This window comes from Myxine glutinosa, chromosome 5 (genome assembly GCF_964187855.1).
Source record: "Myxine glutinosa chromosome 5, kmMyxGlut1.1, whole genome shotgun sequence".
NCBI classification, from domain to species: domain Eukaryota; kingdom Metazoa; phylum Chordata; class Myxini; order Myxiniformes; family Myxinidae; genus Myxine; species Myxine glutinosa.
The window spans coordinates 174,763,037-174,780,144 of record NC_136265.1 but is presented as its reverse complement, the minus strand read 5'-3'; positions in this window follow the sequence as shown (position 1 = coordinate 174,780,144).

The window sequence follows — 17,108 nt, the reverse complement described above, 5'->3', positions numbered from 1 at the left end:
GAGGTGTGTTTTGGAAAACTCCAGTCGGGCTTTCTCAGCAGTGGGGTCCTAATGTGTCTCCTACCATGGAACCCCTTTTCATTGATTTTTTTTTTTGTACACAAAATCGAGGCTCGTTTAAGAGCTAACGTTAATCACAAAAAAAAAAACGGACACACAAAACATACAATAAAGGGAGCGGGAGAAAATATGGGGAGAGAGGGAAGCACACAAATACAACAGCAGAGAACAGGGACAACAGCAGAGAGTTGGTGATGGATGGTGCGAGTTGAAACTGTCGTACTTGTGTCTGAAGGTCAGCTTGAATCTGTTTGGCAGTTGATTGAGGTGCTTTCTCCACAATTCAAACAATCCTTTGCTGCAATCTTCGATCAGGTTTTCTCTTGCGGCCACGTCCAGGGATGTTGGATACAGTGCCATGGGCCTTAAACTTCCTGATAACATTGCGTACGGTGGGCACAGGAACATCAAGGTCTCTGGAGATGGACTTGTCGTCTTGAGATTGTCCATGCTTGGCTAGAATCTTGTGTCTGACCTCAGACAATTCTCTGGTTTTCTTTCTTTTCTCCAATCTCATTGTGGTACACACAGTGACACAAAACAGCAAAATGACTCCTTTTATCTATTCAAACTGGTTGAATGAGTGATTTTTGTATTGCAGGTACCTGCAACTCACCACAGGTGAGTTCAATTCCAAAGTAAAAGAGAATCACCTGCTTGAAATCTAATTCTTTATAACAACTTCTAAAAGGTGCCAACAATATTGTCCGGGCCATTTTAGGATTTCTGTGTGGAATGAGCTAAGATTTAGTAATTTTTTCAGCTTTTTTTGTTTTGTTCCACTGCAAACCAAAGAAATACAAATGTGGATAGCAAACGATTTTTTTATTTCAACAATTTTCTGGAAGAAATGGTGCATTATTTGAAAAAAGTGCAAGGGTGCCAATATTTTTGGCCACGACTGTATGATGGATTATTTGAGAGATAACAGAAATGGATTGTTGCACCAAGTCACCCACAGGCTACAATTATCAGGACAATCCTTTGAAGGAAGCCATTTCTGAGGAAAAGTGTGCCAAAGTTTGATAAAAAGTACAATTCTTTTTTTTAAACTTCTTGTCAAATTGTAACAAAATGAATTGGTAAAAGATAATATCTTTTTTGTAGTTTACAGCTTCCATTTTTGGTGGTCAGGAATTGTTTCCAAAAATACCACAGTTCGGTTTACAAGATAGAATTTAAAAAAAGAAAGAAAAACCAAAGCACCTTTGATGGGCTGTCATAAAACAAAATCTAAATGCTGTCTCTTGCAGCTAACAAAGGGTTAATCTTGTAATATTTCTGCCATGGGTAAAGGGTATCTGATGACAATGATGAGAATAACGAAGCAGCAAGATGAATGGTTGCCATCCAAGCAACGACATTTTACATTATGGTATCATTCACTTCCATCAGTCCGCTCCATTTTTTCCCCATTTTCCTTTCCCCTCCGCTCTCTTCCACAACCTTCCTGTATGCTCTACATTGCACCTCCACTTCCACCCCTCCGCTCACTCTGTACACCCTTCAACCATCCGTTTTCTCTATGCCTCCTTTTTAACTTTGGTCAATTTTAATCTCATCACCCTCCCCTCACCCCATACCCAAGCACCGATGGCAAAAAACGACAAATTCCTTAAAGCATTTGGACGTTTTCACGATAACTTCTCCAACCCGACACCAATTGTTTGAATCACCTTGTGTACCGAATGCAATTTATATAGTAAATATTTATATAAATGTACATTATAAATTTATATAAATCTACATTTATAGTCGTTTCAAAGAAATAATCAATTTCAGGATAGTTTGTGATTCTTTTGCTTGACCCTCTGAGTATGCTCGACTCTGAATTCCTGCTTTCAACAAGTCATATTTTTAAGGGGAAAAACACGAATCACTGGAGTCAAATCAAAATCGGATGGAATATCTTTTAAATGTGGCCAAGAACCCCAAAATATGACGTTCAGAATATTTCCATTTTGTTACGAATCCAAGGAAGTACGTCGATTGAAAAAATATATATATATACACAAAGAATTAAGTTAAGCACCCCCCCGTTTTTTTACAACCTCGCACATTACAAGTTTGTTGTCGTCAAAACAGTGTAATATACCCATGATATTGCTATATTTTCTGGAGAAGTGATATTATGGTCACATAAAAACATAACAATCATGCCGTTTTCAATATTTTATTCTGAATAATTTAAGGTGAAAATTTTTGGGAATTTTAGGCATATTTTCACCTCAATTTAAGTATGGAGCTATAGGTCCATCACGGACAGTGTGGATGACGTTTATGTTTTCTAACGTACAGTCATTGTTCTGAGAAGACCTCTAGCGATCTTTGCGTCAATAACGTGTGTAGGACCCACGTGATCGGATGGAGCAAGGTGCTGTGACAACCATCCCCTGGCCTGCGTACAGTCCTGACCTGAACCCCCTCGAGCACGTTTGGGACATGTTGGGACGACAAATTGCGAAGATGGTCCCTCCAATAGCCAATCTGGATGAATTGGAACGTGCATTACATCGGGAATGGAACAACCTGCCACAGCAACGCATACGACGGCTTACAGGGTCTATGAGACGTAGGGTTGAGTCAGTGATCCGATCACGTGGGTCCTACACACGTTATTGACGCAAAGATCGCTAGAGGTCTTCTCAGAACAATGACTGTACGTTAGAAAACATAAACGTCATCCACACTGTCCGTGATGGACCTATAGCTCCATACTTAAATTGAGGTGAAAATATGCCTAAAATTCCCAAAAAATTTCACCTTAAATTATTCAGAATAAAATATTGAAAACGGCATGATTGTTATGTTTTTATGTGACCATAATATCACTTCTCCAGAAAATATAGCAATATCATGGGTATATTACACTGTTTTGACGACAACAAACTTGTAATGTGCGAGGTTGTAAAAAAACGGGGGGGTGCTTAACTTAATTCTTTGTGTATATATAAGAATATGAATCCATCTCCAACCTTTAATACCACAACAGGCACTTTAAGGCCATTTTCCCTGCTAGAGCGGGGGTTAGCCTTGCGGTCCCCATGACAATCTTCTCCATTTTGCCCTATTTTCTGCATCTCCCCTTGTTAACCCCCTTGCCCGCATTTCTTCTTCCACCATCTTGAGCCAAGTCTTTCTCGGTCTTCCCCGTCCTCTACTTCCTTCTACATTCATTTCCATCACTCTTCTCAACGAGTCACTTTCATCCTTCCTCAACACATGACCAAACCATCTCAACCTGTTTCTCTTCACAGCATCAATCACAGGCTCTATTCCCATCATCTTTCGCAATTCATTATTTGTCTTCCTCTCTCTCAACGATACTCCACACATCCACCGAACCATTCGCATTTCCACCCTTTCCAGCCTTCGTTGCTGCTCTACGTTCATTACCCATGTCTCGCTCCCATAAATCGTAACCCTTCTCACACATGCAGCATACACCTTTCCCTTCAGCTTCAACGACACTGCCCTCCTCGTCAGCACGCCACTCAGTTCCCGAAACTTCTTCCAACTTTTAAATGAGCTTTTAAAATTTTTAACAACTTTCTTCCAACCTTTAATGAGCAAAATAAATAAAAACATGAATTATTACTTGCTTCGAGTGATGGTGGTAATTCAAATCAATTTAGCTAAAAGGATATATTGTATACATAAATGTAATAGCATGAGATACCAGAACGACTGTGAAATGGTATTAGAAAAAGGGGGTGAGAGGTGGGAGTTGGTCGGGTGATGGAGGGGTGGGGCGAAATGTGGAGATGCATTTCAAGTAAGAATGTACATCAAAATGACAGCAAACGAGGTACTAATTTATATGCTTGGTAATACAGTTTCTCTGGTACTTTTCTGCATGAGAGGGACAAACGCTCGTAGTAAGTCAAGCACTTCCTCTGTGAGAGATACAACAGATTCCTCCACATGCCATGCCTCCAAATCTTCCCAAAATGCCATCTTTCCTGGGAAAATCACATTTCCAAGCAGGCCACCAAAGCCAGTCGCCGACTGGGCATCCTTCATCATGCGAAGTCCTTGGCACACCTGAGCTCATCACTTACAAGGCTTTCATCCGCAGGTGCTCCTGCCTCACACCAAGCTCGTCTTCACACTGTTGAAACCAAAGCTTTCAGAATCATTGGAATCTCCATCGATGAAGCTAACTCCGAAGGCCTTTCACTTACTCACCGCAGGCAGGTCGGTGGTCTTTCTGTCTTCTACCAACTCCTCTCCGGCCTTGCCCCCCCCCCCCCCAGCTCTCTCTGGGCTCTGTCCCCCAAATATTTCTACAGGTCGCACAATAACTGCAAGCAACCCTCTTCTGGCGAAACTGCCAAAATCAAGACTCTCTGCTCACCTTCACCCTTTCATTCCTCTTTTCTCCCACCTCTGTAACAAACTCCCTCATTCTCTTCAATCCCACTCCTCCCTCCAGGTCTTTAAAACACCTGTTGACCACCATCTCTTATCTTCCCCCATCCAAAACATTGATCTTTTCTACCCCCGTATTTTTTTTTTTTTTTTGTATACATAATCGAGGCTCGTGAAAGAGCTAACATTTATCACACAAACAAATTAAACAGACAAACAACCAAAGTATATAAAAAGGGGAGCGGTAGACAAGATGGGGAGAGAAGGGGAAGCACATAAACACAACATTTGTGAGGGACATCGGGAATGTGTGGGAGGGAGAGGGCTTGGGGGGGAGGTGGCGTGGGAAGGGGGGGGGGAGGTGGCGTGGGAAGGGGGGGGGAGGTGGCGTGGGAAGGGGGGGGGGAGGTGGCGTGGGAAGGGGGGGGGGGAGGTGGCGTGGGAAGGGGGGGGGGGGTGGGAGAAGTATAAACACAAGGACACCAAGGACTTCCAGGAAAGAAGCTGGTATTTCAAAAAAGGATTTGGGGTGAAATTAGTGGGGGTAGAAAAGATCAAGGTTTTGGATGGGGGAAGATAAGAGATGGTGGTGAACAGCTGTTTTGAAGACCTGGAGGGAGAAGTGGGATTGAAGGGAGTGGGGGAGTTTGTTCCAGAGGCAGTAGTGGGGCAGATATGTAACAAAAATTGCACGAGATGTTCACATCCGGCAGAAAGTTTGAAATTTTGCATACAGGGGTATTTTGACATGCTGAGTTCAAAAATTGGTGGATCCAAGAGGTCTGACCAATGGACAGGCCGCCATCTTGAATTCCAATATGGCTGCCAAGACGAAATGTTGATAATCCCTATCTTGGGTTCTAAATGACCTGTGGCGCTGAAATTTGGTACACAAGGGTATGTTGACATGCTGAGTTCAATAATGCAATAATTTGAAATGTCTGACAAATGGTATGGCCGCCATTTTGAATTCCAATATGGCCGCCAAGACGAAATGTTAAAAATCCCGGGTTCTTTGCAAAAGCAATACCAATTCAATGGATCCCTAGTTGACAAATCATATAACAAGTCAAAGAGCTCATTTCAAAGTATATTTCGTACCAGTTGGCAGCCGTAACATGCTGCAAGCTTTTTTCCATCCGTTTTACTTCTCCTACTGCTCATCTCGGAAGCATTGTCCAGAGCAGAAACATAGTTCTGTGCATGGTAGATTAGCAGCAAACATTTGCAATTTCCAGCACACCGTTTTTTACACTTGCACTTGATCAGCTCTCGGCACCCTTTTGACATTACTGTCCAAAATGGATGCCAGACATCATCTGCATTTTTAGACCATCCCCAATCTGCAGGTGAAGGCAGCTCTGGGTTAGCAATTTGGGACTGTCCCCAGATGTGACCGGCCTGAAAGACTGCCCTCTTCACATGTTGACGCAGTGCCTCTTTTGTCGGTGGAATATTTTCCGATTGCCGATTTCCCTGAGCAAACAGCTGCTTGCGTGCTTCGTTCACTTTCTTCAGAGGGGAAGTTCTACTGTACAGAACAACGAAGAACCTCTCTATGTTGTCCATGTCATCATCTGTTACTTCCGCTGGTGCATGTGAGAGATGATTGAAGACCTCCCCCAAGTTTGGCATGGAATTCCATATGCTCCACACAGTCTTTTTGCCAATCCCACATATGGCAGAAACAGTATCGCATCCGGAAACAGTATGCAGGAATAGAAGCCCCCATGAGCGTTCAGGGCCAATGTGAGTCGCAATAGTGTGAGCAGCAATGTGCCTGAAATAGTTTCCATGTCCAAATGCCAACCACATTGCACAACCGTCCATAATGCTTGCCATTGTGATAGCCAACACAACCACATCCGTGTCTGTTGCATGAATGACGATACTTCTGTACCCCTGCTGATATGCATGCCAAGCATGTAGCATCATTCGTGAATCAGCCTCTTCATGCGTACATGGTTGAATTTGAGAAACATCAGAAGGGGGCTTTGATTTAACCTCTTCTTCTAAGGTTGTAAGAAGTGTTTTTCCCTCTGGAATAGGCATCGTTTGCAGGGAATCAGCAAGGAAACTGAATAATGTCTTTTTGTTGGAATCTACACGAAGGAAGCTGCTCCAGTTTCGTGGCACGGATGTCTGTTCAGTCACATGGAGTGGTATGCCAGTGCCACGACCAAGCCTGGTGCCTTCTTTGAGACTGTCCGTTCTGTAGGTGTCCCACACCACATCAACACGCATCACAGTCCCCTCATTTAACTTTCGGGCAATGTACGGAAGGACCTGTTTCTGTGCATAGTCACCAAATGTCCTGATCACACTGTTGCACTTCTTAGGCTCCAAATGATGGACTAAGGCAGCCCCATCGAAAATACGAACTTCTCCTTTGGGCGCATCACGAGGACGTTGTGCTAAAGCTTCCAAACAGGGCAAAAGATCAGCCTTGCCGGTTGGTGGCCGCATTGTATTGATACCTTCAGCCAATGCAGGTGGCCACCCATGACACTCATCTATCTATAATTCCAGTAATCTCTGTGTGTATGTGTGTCTGTGACCGCTGTTTCTCGACAACCACGGGTCCGATATACTTGAAACTTGCCAGGTATATTGCTGGGGACCCGAGGATGTGCCTTTTCAAGGTTTCATATTAATCGGACAAGTAGTTACCGAGCTATGGCGATTTAGCCGTTCGCCGTTCGCTTTGGCTTTGCGAATGGACCAAACCATTTCATGTAAATAGAGGGGGGGGGGGGGGGTTCTGTGGTCGTTGCGAATGGACCAAACGGATGCTAATTGCGAATGGATGCTAATTCACCCCAGATCCACCTTGTTTGAAATTCCAACTTCTTTCCTGGAAGTCCTGGCAGTGTCCATATGTTTTATACCTCTCCCACTGCCCCCTTCCCACGCCCCCCCCCCCCCAAAGCCCTCGCCCTCTCTCAGATCTCTCGATGTCTCCATGTCTCTCGGTCCCTGCTCTCAAATGTTGTGTTTGTGTCCTTCCCCCTCTCTCCCCATCTTGTCTACCGCTCCCTGTGTTATATGTTTTATGTGTCGGTTTGTCTTTCTGTGTGATTAATGTTCGCTCTTTCACGAGCCTCGATCTTGTATACAAAAAAAAAAAAAAAAAAACCATTTCATGTAAATAGAGGGGGGGGGGGGGGGGGGGTTCTGTGGTCGTTACTGCCACGTGGTTTCAAAGTTTTTTTTTGTTGTTGTTGTTTGCACGCATGTTTTTTTGCACGCACGTACGGGCACCCACGTACGGGCACGTCCTAGTATTCATAAAATGTGTTAAGATCACCATCTCTAGTTTGGCAAGAAATGTACATTCGTGAGAAGAGCTCCACATTACTTTTCATACGTGTAATCTTCGCCTCAGACTTTCCAGGTGTTTTCTTGGGCTTCGATTTCAACAGTGGCAGATTGTTCTTTGAAATGCTATCTATCTATAATTCCATTAATCTCTGTGTGTATGTGTGTTTGTATGTGTGTATGTGTGTATGTGTGTATGTGTGTATGTTTGTCTGTGACCGCTGTTTCTCGACAACTACCGGTCCGATATACTTTAAACTTGCCAGGTATATTGCTGGGGACCCGAGGATGTGCCTTTTCAAGGTTTCATATTAATCGGAGAAGTAGTTACCGAGCTATGGCGATTTCTTTACCAAACACTGCAAGCCGTTCGCTTTGGACCAAACCATTGCATGTAAATAGAGGGGGGGGGTTCTGTGGTCGTTGCGAATGGACCAAACCATTCATGTAAATAGAGGGGGGGGGGGGGGTTCTGTGGTCGTTACTGCCACGTGGTTTCAAAGTTTTTTTTTGTTGTTGTTGTTTGCACGCATGTTTTTTTGCACCCACGTACGGGCACGCCCTAGGATGTTTACACACACACACCCCTATACAAATTTTTTTTTTTTTTTTTTTTTGGCAAGGAACGGGCACCCACGTACGGGCACGTCCTAGCTTATATATAGTACGGGCATGCCCTAGTCTATCTATAATTCCACTAATCTCTGTGTGTATGTTTGTATGTATGTTTGTATGTATGTTTGTCTGTGACCGCTGTTTCTCGACAACTACCGGTCCGATATACTTGAAACTTGCCAGGTATATTGCTGGGGACCCGAGGATGTGCCTTTTCAAGGTTTTAAATTAATCGCAGAAGTAGTTACCGAGCTATGTCCAAAAAACGATTCAACCAATCAGAGAGCAGCGAGCTATCACGTGTGCCGAACGTGGCGAACAGACTCTGCCTCGGATGGCACATTTGAGAGCGTATTCATTTATTTCCCGTCGGCAAACTATGTTGGCGCTATGTTGGCGTTAAACTATGTTTTAAAACTAATTAAAACTAATTTGCGATTCTTTCGCTTTGCGATGCGATTGCGTTAAACTCGCTCGGGCGTTAAACTATGTTTTTAAACTAATTTGCGATTCATTCGCTTTCCTGCGCATTTGTGCACGCGATGGCGATTTCTTTACCAAACTCCGCAAGCCGTTAGCTTTGGACCAAACCATTTCATGTAAATAGAGGGGGGGGATTGTCACCGTACTCGCAAGCCGTTCGCTTTGGACCAAACCATTGCATGTAAATAGAGGGGGGGGGGATATACTTTTAGATATATATATAGTACGGGCATGCCCTAGTCATAGAAATTGTCAGAAGGATCCTTGATTCGCTGCCCCACAAATCCGTCAAATTGTGTTTTGCCAGTGTCCTCCATGGATCGCACTGCGGCTATCACTTCATCAGGCATGATGACCTTTGTGTCAAGCACATACAAGTCATTACTGTCTTCCGCAAACGGGTTTCCAAGTTTTTCAAAGGAACTGATTGCATTATTGAGATCTGATGCAAAGGATTTCTGGACACTAGGCAATTGTTCGTGGTGGCGGACATCAGTTTGCCTCTGTCTTTGAAACTGGTCCTCAAACTCATTCAGGATTCTGGCTATTTCTGCACCAGCTACCATCCACCGGCGAAGAGCCCCTTCATTCTCAGTAATTCCAATGACTCCACCATCACCTTTCACATAAGCGTTCTGCTGTTCGTGTATCTGATCGTGTGCCATAGCAGAGAACTTGTGTGATGACTTCTGAGTGACAAAGTTCCCCTTGACAAATTCACGATGGATATCCATGGAATCGTTTGAAAGTTCCTGAAGGTCTGTTACATGCACTGTCAACCATCTGGCGTAATGGTAATGGTCCATGGCAAACATCCACGGAATGATCGCCGTGAGAGTCTCCACATAGAGCGTGTAGTTGGCTTCCCGTTGTGATCTTATGAATGCCAAGAGAAGACACTCCAACTGCAGGACTTTATTCCAGTAGCAAAACTGGGGGTACTTTGTAGCCATCTTCTTGCTCCAAAGATCAAATGATTGTAAATCTTCAGTTTCACATGTTTTCCAGTAGTCATCGTATGCCTTTCGCTGCAGAGCGTACAACGCCGCTACTGTGACTTGGTGTGCCCATTGTGACCTCGATATTTGCGAACCTTTGTGAAGACTATCTGCTCTTCCCTCTGTTGTTACACCAGCACTGGTCATTACACTTGCCCAGCCACTCCCCTCCAGGAAGCTGCCGATCGCTTTCAACAAGGCCATCTCTACATGAAGTCCTCCCATCATCACAACAAACTTGTCTTCACCATATATACCTGGCCAAGTCCATTGAATCTTCTTTGCAATTGCATAGAGTGGTTGATCAACGGTCAGAACTGGAACTTGTCCGGGGTTTACTAGTTCTGTCGCCTGCTTGATTAAATTCATTCCATGCTTCACCATTGCCAATGTGTGAGCACTCTCGCGGAACAGAGGTAGCAGTCCTGTAATTGCAGGAGGCCGAGGAACTTCAACCTGCAGATTTGCCATGTATGCTGACCAGGAGATATTATCTTCACTCTCAAGACCTTCCTTCTCCTGCAGACTTTGTACAAACGAAAGCCACTGACTTTCTTTGTCCTGTATTCCGGAGGACACACTTGGAGTGGATGGACCTTTTGGTTTTCTTGGAATGGGATTATTAGTTGGAAATGTTTCAGGAGGCACATCACTGTAAGATGCAGGAAGGGCGGCTATGGTTTTGGAGCGCTGTTTGTTCTCATTCTCAGTGACATTCTCATGATTTCGAATGCTGCCACTTTTGTCATGTGAAACATGTTGTGTCAGTGATAACGCGGTTCCATGAAATGAACTTTGTGCTGATGCTGATGATGGGTTGTGATCTATGTTGTCTAGGTTGCCTGTTGTGAATATTCCACTTCGCAATTTTGTTGGACACACAACGCCGTCATGTTTGTATATTTCTATGACTCTGTTGGCCTCATCTGTGGATACCTCCAGTATGCGATCATAGGAAACACACAAACCATGTTGAAAAAGAACGTCAACGAGATCCCGTTTCCTTGTTTTGCTATGAATGAGAAGACCCAGGTAAAGTGGCAGTGATGTTTCACGTTTCAAATTGTGACGTACTGCTGTAGTTTCCAACCTTCCTCGTTTCATAGTGTTGAATGTTACAAGTTGAGTTAAGGATTGCACAGAGACGCCTCCCTTGTTGTTTGCGTTTTGTTTTTGTATGTTTGTACCAGCAAGAATCATTTCCATCAACGCTGCCAATGATGGTGGTGAGTTGTTATATGATTCGTTAACTAGGGATCCATTGAATTGGTATTGCTTTTGCAAAATATCTTTGCGCACAATCTGGGCAGCTCTCATGAGAATGACCACGTCGTTGTCAGAGCTTTGTCTACAAGCATGCAATAAAGCTTCACCAATGTCCTCCTTGAATGACAGTGCCACTTCATGGTTGCTCTTATGTGCCTCAAGTTGCGGAAGGTGTCTGAGAAGCTCGTCTTTAAGGTGAGTTGAATTAATCCTCTTTGAGATATCACCTCCCAGTTGTGCCAGACGTTCTGTATAAAGCTTTGTGAGATCGGCTAACTTGAAAGTGTAACTGTCATCTGTACACTTCATTTCTTCCAAATAGGCTATCAATTCGGCCAAAGCTACTGATTCTGGTGGCATATTTTCACTTGAACTGGCTTCCTCATTCTTTCTTACAAATGATCTGTATCGAGTGTGGAGAACAGTCATGCACTTCTTGTGATAAACAGCATCTGATGCCGTCATATCACCTACAGACAATCTAGCCAGGAGTTTTGTATCCCTCAATTCTGTTGCCATCAATCGAACATTGGAATCTACATTTTTTGTTGCCGCTCTGTGGACTATTTCTTCATTACTGATAATGCTATCACAAAAGAAACATGTGCTAGCAGTACTCTGTTCAACGGATGGAGATTTGAAACTTGTTCTGAGTCTTTTCTTAACAGGCGAGTAAGTTTCTTCACCAAGTTTAAGGTCTGAACTTTGCTTTCTTTCCCTTGATTCAGCCCTGGCCACACGAGAGCTGCTGCACTGCACATAACAGTTTTTGTGCCATTTGGCAGCATGCGCAGCTAGGGTTTCTGCAATACCGCAACCATCATCTAGTCGGGAAATGTTTATCCCGCAAGGCAAGGCACCTAAATCATTCAATGCCTTGAGATTTTGAGCAAGATTCTCATAGACGTCTAGACACGACTGATTGCTGCCCTTACGTGCATCTCTTAGTGGTTCATTTTCAGAACGTTTCTGGCAAAGAGCGCAAATGTTCCAGTCTGTTGGCATTGGAATTGTTGACGATGTTTTCTTTGATTTCGACATTGGATCTGAAAGAGAAAAAACATAAAAAAAATAAATTATTGGAATGTCATGTGAATGTTCAGTTCCGGCAGAAAGTGTTAAATTTCACATACAGGGGTATTTTGGGGCGCTGAATTTCCCAAATTTCTACTGCCTTCGACAAAATTACAAACCCATCAGTAGATTTGAGATGCAACAATTTTCCAGTTATCATAATAATGCTCAAATGATTTAACATTATGACATTACCGTACACTGTGCTATTAAAGCAATGAAGACATCGATGTTTGTCTTGGCGGCCATATTGGAATTTAAAATGGCGGCCATACCGTTTGTCAGACATTTCAAATTATTGCATTATTGAACTCAGCATGTCAACATACCCTTGTGTACCAAATTTCAGCGCCACAGGTCATTTAGAACCCAAGATAGGGAATTTCAACATTTCGTCTTGGCGGCCATATTGGAATTCAAGATGGCGGCCGGTCCATTGGTTAGATCTCTTGGATCCGCCAATTTTTGAAATCAGCGCCCCAAAATACCCCTGTATGCGAAATTTCACACTTTCTGCCGGAAATGAACATCTTTTTCACATATCTGCCCCACTACAGGAGAAAAGAGGAGTGAAGGTGAGCAGAGAGTCTTGATTTTGGCAGTTTAACCATAAGAGGGTTGCAGGCAGATCTTGTGCGACCTTCAGGAATATTTGGGGGACAGAGCCCAGAGAGAGCTGGAGGAGCAAGGCCGGAGAGGAGTCGGTAGAAAACAAAGACCACCAACCTGCCTGCGGTAAGTGAAAGGCCCTCGGAGGTAGCTTCATCATGGGAGATTCCAATGATTCTGAACGCTTTGGTTTCAACAGCATGAAGACGAGCTAGGTGTGAGGCAGGAGCACCAGTCCAGAAGGGAGAGCAGTATTCCATTGCGCTGCGGATGAAAGCCTTGTATGTGGTGAGGAGCTCAGGTGTGCCAAGGAAGGACTTCGCACGACGGAGGATGCCCAGTCGGCGACTGGCTTTGGAGGTCAGCTTGGAAATGTGGTTTTCCCAGGAAAGATCATGGCAGATCGTGAGACATAAAAGCTTGAGTGACAGAACTTCTTGGAGAGGATTATTCAGAAAGTGGATGGGAGGGTTGTCCAGTCGGTCTTTTCGGAGAGACACCGTAAGAGTGTGAGATTTGTCAGGATTGAAGGACATGTTCCACTTGTTTGCCCAGTCATTGATTTTATCCAGGTCTGCAGAGAGTGAGGAGGCTGCCGACTGCCGATGTGAGGGATGAGGAATGGAGCGGCAGAGAGTGGAGTCATCAGCAAAGAGATAGAGAGGATTATCAAGAAAGTCGGAGAGATCATTGATGAAGACCAGAAAAAGCACAGGGCGCAGAACACTGCCTTGGGGAACTCCAGCCTGAACAGGAAGAGGAGATGAGAGAACCCCATTCAGGGCCACACGTTGACTACGACTAGAGAGGAAGTCCGCCAGCCATGCGTGGAGATTTCTATGGATACCAAAGGAGGAGAGTTTGGTCAGCGGAGCGGGGTGCCAGACCATATCGAAGGCACGTGATATGTTGAGGGAGACAGCTCTAATTTCCTGTTCGGCATTGAGGACCTCCATCCATTGTTGAGACAGCAGAAGCAGCATGTCCAGAGTAGAGTGACCTGGTCTGAAACCAAATTGATGATCAGAGACCAAGCCATTGGAGAAGAGGAAAGATTTCATATCCGAAGCAATGATGGATTCCATGACTTTGCTGATAATTGGGAGAAGGCTGATTGGTCTGTAGTTGCTAGGATCTGTTTTTGCACCTTTTTTGTGTAAAGCGGTGATGTTGGCTAATTTCTAAGCAGATGGCAGTTGACCTTGAGCAAAAGAGCGGGTGAAGAGAACAGAGAGAGGGAGTGAAAGAGAGGAAGAACAGGATTTTAGTACACGATTTAGTACAAAGAGAGGAAGAACTGGCCGTCAGGTCCAGTTGCACAATCAGAGTCAAGGGTTGACAGAAACTTTTCCACCTTGTCAGGAGGAAAGGACACAGAGTCCAGGAGCAGCTGAGTACGATTCACCCCAGATCCACTTTTTTTTTTTAATACAGACTTCTTTCCTGGAAGTCCAAGCAGTGTCCATGTGTTTTATAACTCTCCCACACCCCCCCCCCCTCCTTCCCATGCCTCCTCCCCCCAAGCCCTCTCCCTCCCACACATCTCCCGATGTCCCTGCTCTCCACTGTTGTACTTGTGTGTTTCCCTCTCTCCCCAACCTGGTGTTGGCTTAGCAGTTAGCGTGCCAGCTTGGGATCCTTGGATCCTGGGTTCAAATCCTGGCGATTGCTGAATTAACGCTCGGGGGGGTTGACTCAGCCTGTCATCCTTCCGAGGTTGGCAAATTGAGTACCAGTTCACTGGTAATTCCCTGTGTGTCGCAAAAGGCGACCAACAGGGTTGGCGGCAGGAAGGGCATCCGGCCATAAAACATTGCTTCAAAAAGGGGACCACAGTGCCTGAAAAAGGCCAACCGCTGCTCTGCGGGGGAAAATGGCCTCTAAAGGTGGTTCTTTTCTTCTCTTCTCTTTCCCCATCTTGTCTCCCGCTCCCTTTATTATATGTTTCATGTGCCCGTTTGTTTCTTTGTGATTAATGTTAGCTCTTACACGAGCCTCGATCTTGTATGCAAAAATAAAATAAAAAATCCTCCTGCGTTTACTGGGGGTTGCACCCAAAATGCTGGCATTATCCCACAGGGGAACATGGCCAGCCTTCAGACCGCTTCGGTGCCCGGCAATGACGTTATGCTGCGCCTGGAAATGGCATCGGAAAAGAGCGGTGTACAATAATGTTTGGTCTTGTGGGGGGGGGTGGTGTGTTGAAACATTTTGGAAATTGGCTTTCATTGTGTAAATAAAGTTTGAACTTTTATATCCAAGGTGGAGCCAGCGTTAAGGGAAGAATACAAAACCCATTAACAAGGGAAGAATATGATACCCGCTGCCTGCATTGGGATAATGAATCTTTATTTTAGGTGAGCATGATGTTTGAATAGGAAACGAACTGAGCTTTATAGAAAAGGCTCAGATTTCCTCTCATGAGCTTTTCCTTCTGGGCCAAGATTGAAATTTGCAACAATTTGATGCTTTGCCTCAAGCTGTGGTGAAATCGGACTCGTTGGCTGGCATTGAGCAATTACATATACTAGCAACGGTACCCGCCCTACTGGCGGGGCTCCAATTTGGAGGCCCAAATGAAAAGGCAAAATATCAGAAATTGAAGGTTTTTTTTATTTTAAACGATTCATATAAACATCTGTTGAATCATATCACACGCAAATCATCAAAATCTAAACAGTATCTTTAGAATTTCAATAAAAGCCACATCACTGTTCATATCGGTAAATATTATTCCATCGTGTTTCAAATCGTGATCGATACACTCTGATCGTGATGATCGTCATGGTGAATCGTGATCGATAATCGTGTTCACAATCGCTATGTCGTATGTACTCCCGATACGTGTACCAAATTCCCGATACGTGTAACTGTACCAAATCAACAGTTAAAAGGATTTTGAGCCGATAGCTGTTACGGCCTTGGCAAGATCGATGGAGACAGCAATCTGTTAGCGTATACACCACCCAAATAGCTATGTGGAATTCTCTCATGTGGAGATTAAACGTTACAGCTGTTACGGCCTTGGCAAGATCGATGGAGACAGCGTTTATTATACTTTTAATGAAGGACACCGTCTCAAGCCCCAGTCCCCATCACGGATGGGGCTCAACGGTTTACCCGAGCCTGACGGCAAAGGGCAAGGTACACGCTGGCCCGTCCATTGTAGCGCGTGTGCGGCCCCGGACATCGAAGGGCATTAAACGTTCATTAAACATTAAACGTTCATTAAACATTCAATGTTCATTAAAGGATTACGAAACGAAAACATTACGAAATTACGTTCACACCGTCACGTCAAACACTACCGTGAACATATACATCGTCACAATGAGAACATCGTCACAATGGACGTTATGCGAACGCGAATGTTATGCGGGAGTCCAAACCTGAGAATACTGGCGACTAAAGCTGAAATTGGGAAAGTAAATAGCCTATTTTACTCCTGGAGATCCCAGGATTATCCACACAAAACATCGTTTCAATCGGTTGAGCCGTTTTTGCGGTACCTTCGAACAGACAGACAGACAGACATTTGGTGAATTATAGTAAGATAATAAAAGGTCTTTGTCCGAGGTCACCGAGTTCGATAGGTGCAGCTGTGCAGCTGTGCAGCCGTTTGTGCAGCACCCAGGAAAGCAACATCGTCAAAATGAGAACAATGGACGTTATGCGAACGTGAATGTTATGCAGGAGTCCAAACCTGAGAATGTTGGAGACTAAAGCTGAAATTGGGAAAACTAAATAGTAAATAGCCTATTTTACTCCTGGGGATCCCAGGATTACCCACCGAAAATATCGTTTCGATCGGTTCAGCAGTTTTTGCGGTACCTTCGAACAGATAGAGAGACAGACATTTGGTGAATTATAGTAAGACGTCACAATGAGAACAATGAACGTCATGCAAACGCGAATGTTTTGCAGGAGTCCAAACCTGAGAATGCTGGAGACTAAAGCTGAAATTGGGAAAACTAAATAGCCTATTTTACTCCTGGAGATCCCAGGATTATCCACCCAAAATATCTTTGCGATCGGTTCAGCAGTTTTTAGGGTACCTTCAAACGGACAGACAGACAGACATTTGGTGAATTATTGTAAGATTGGGGGGGAAGGGGAGGGAAGGGAAAGCATCTGCTTCACAGGCCTGGCCTTGGTTTTAGATCCATAATAGGTTATTTCTTTTTAATGGCCATTTCTAGTTAATCTGGTGGCAGTCGATAGTTTGCACAGGTGATAAAGCTCGAGTCGAGATGAACAGATGCACAGGAGGTTGATATAGACTATAGAGTGAAAAGAACCAAAGAAGAACCTTCA